Below are 2,946 nucleotides of genomic sequence, written 5' to 3' on the forward strand. Positions count from 1 at the left end.
AAAAGTGTTTTTCAAAAACTACTGTTCCCACCTTTAATCCCTTAATCCACTCATGTCAATTCTCAACAACATCCAGCCTTGCACATATAAATCAAGGATTGTACTGACAACCATCACTAGTGTTCTCCACTGCCGGATCTGTGCCGTTATGGCCTCGGTTAACTCTTACGCTGCTGAACTTCAGGCTGGTTACCGAGTGCAACTCCTGATTGTGGGAAAATCTCTCGTGGCTTTAAGTCTAGTTAACCGGTCTAGTCAGTTCAACACACCACACAATCCAAACACACACACACCTACTGCACACCACATGATAATAATGATGAACATGACCCATAATGTATTATAGGTATTATAGGTATTACAGCTATGTGTGAAAAAACCACAGCACACCAACATCAAAACCTCATACCATCTATATTATGCTTTATAGCCTCAGGGCCAGCAAGTTGTTTCCACTGTGAGCGTGAGAGTGCTAGTGCATACTTGATCAGGCTTCCTCTGGGCCAAAGGCCAAGGATTTGTGGCCCACCGATTACCTTGCTTCAAAGAGTGATTGAGGTGTGGACATGGACAAAAGAGTTTATATGAGTTAGTCAGCACCAATGCTCGTTTCCTTGCTAACATCAACATTTAAGACATTTCAAAACTCAAGACTTTCAAAAACCAGCAAGTGTTTGAAATGACATCTGGTTGCAATCCGATGTGGATTCTGATAACAGTATGATTTGTATGCAACAGTATGATTTATATGCAACTGTATGATTTATATGCAATGCTAGGTCCTATGCATATTAACCATTTCCATAATAAATGCACATTATTCTTAGAAATAATGCAAACAGAGACAGCTCGAAGAACATTGTCATTGCCACTGTTGTCTTTGGCTTGCTCAATTGGAGCTTAAAGACAATTAATATTCAGTCTACGCTGTCCTCAAGATGACCCCTCTGACTCTGAGAGTCTAGGAAGTCTTTCTGTCACCTTTCCACACTTTTTGGGGTATAGGCCGTCAACTAGGGCTCGTCGGGCATCTCTAGCTTGGGCTTTCCTTTTGACCTCGCTTCAGGTGTAACCTATCTTTTTGCAATCCAACTCAAGGTCTGGGCGCCAGGTGTTTCTTGGCCTTCCGCTTTTCCTACCCCTAGTTCCTCCCCTTTTCTTTTTTCTCTAGTTAGATAAGGAAGTCCCGAACAGACTACACACAAAAAAAACAACAACACTGGGTTAAAATCAACCCAATTTGGGTCGTTTTTAACCCAAGGGCTGGGTAAATATAGGACAGAACACATGCTGGGTTAATTTTACCCAGCAAGTTGGGTTGTTTATTTAACTCAGCATAATGGGTTGATTTAACCCAGTATAGTTGATTCGTTTTGACTATAATACTATAACAACACTGGGTTGTTACGCCTGACCCAGGAGCTGGGTAACGCAAAAACTACCCAAATACTGAAAAAATAACCCAAGAAAAAGACCCAAAGGGCTCAACCCAGGATTTGGGTAGAAAAAAGAACCCAAGATTTTTTTGAGTGTACACTGGACTGTCCTCCTGGAAGGAGGCCTTTGATTCTGTGTTGGGAAGGTAACTGTAGCCGGTAAGTATGATGTTTAACTTGTTCTCTAATCATGAATGGACCAATGAAATGAAGACTTAGCTTCTTACAGGGCTTCCCCAGCCTGATATCCTGAGTGGAGAGCCAGATCTTCTGCCTGGACTGGTGTATTGAATGTGTTTGGGTTCCCAAACCTTCTCACTCTCCTGGAACCAGTGGCTGATTCGCGGTGGTTTGGAAGGAAGTGGATCAAACTGTTTTGCTGGTGTTGCAGCATATCTGCAGGAATGTCCGGATCTCCTGGATCTTGAGTTCTGTCTGCACACTCATTTTATGTTGGTACCCTGAAAAGAGGCTGACTGACACAACTTGGGAGGAGAAGAACCCTGGACACAAACTGTGGACCGCAGTAAGACACTGTATCGTCCGTTCTAACATGTCTCAGTCCTGGATGCTATGTTAGAACAGTGTTTCCATAATCTCTAGGGCAGTGGGGTAGGGCTTTGAGTGGTATCAGACGACATACCTAGGAAAACCTGTCGACTGCCACTAACACACAAAATCCACCTGAAGGTAGGTGTGACCAGGGGCGACAAGAAACAGACAGAAGCAGGAGTTTCCAGCATAAACATATCAAGAGGATTTGGCCATGGCACAGTTGGGGCATACTTGAACAAAGCAATGGACGTCCTGGGACAGACGGGGCCACCAGTAGTGGTAGCAAAGGTGAAAGGTCCCTTTACGTCTCTCTGTGGGTTTTGCAAATATTTAAACAAGGAGAAATATTAAAAAGAACTTGTGACCAAATTTCATAACTTCATTGGCACCTCAAGACTGTCAGTCAGACCTCATAACTCCGCCCATCTGAAGTGCCACAAGCAGTTTAGAGCGTCTCTGCTAATTTACGATGCAAGGGTAAATAAAAAATTGGTTCTTTGAATAAATACAGCGTATTCTTTACTTAAGAAACACTTTATTTATTAAGGGCAATCTTTTATGTGTTTGACGAGCGGAAAAGAGCGTCTTGCATTTGCCATTGAGTCACAGCCAAAGTAAACTGTGCGTAGTGCTTTATTATAATGTGAGATGTATTATAATGCATTATAATGCCTATGTCACACTATTAGGTAAATCTGGCCCTGCATAGGTGCATTCTGGCAGAGCAGGGTCGGCATTGTTTGCTTTTGCGATTTCATCGTCCAACACTTTTTGGTCATTTGCATTTTAGTCGATCAGATCACAAGTAGACGAGGGAGACACATTCCCGTTTACACCTGGTGTTTTACTGTCTCTTTTGTCCACTTTAAACCACTTCTGTCCTGATTTCTTCGAGGGGAGGGTCTATGGGTTCGATCTATTTGACAAAATAAGCTCATGCAATTTACATATGAAC

The sequence above is a fragment of the Leuciscus leuciscus genome (genome assembly GCF_965113295.1).
Source record: "Leuciscus leuciscus genome assembly, chromosome: 22".
NCBI lineage: Eukaryota > Metazoa > Chordata > Actinopteri > Cypriniformes > Leuciscidae > Leuciscus > Leuciscus leuciscus.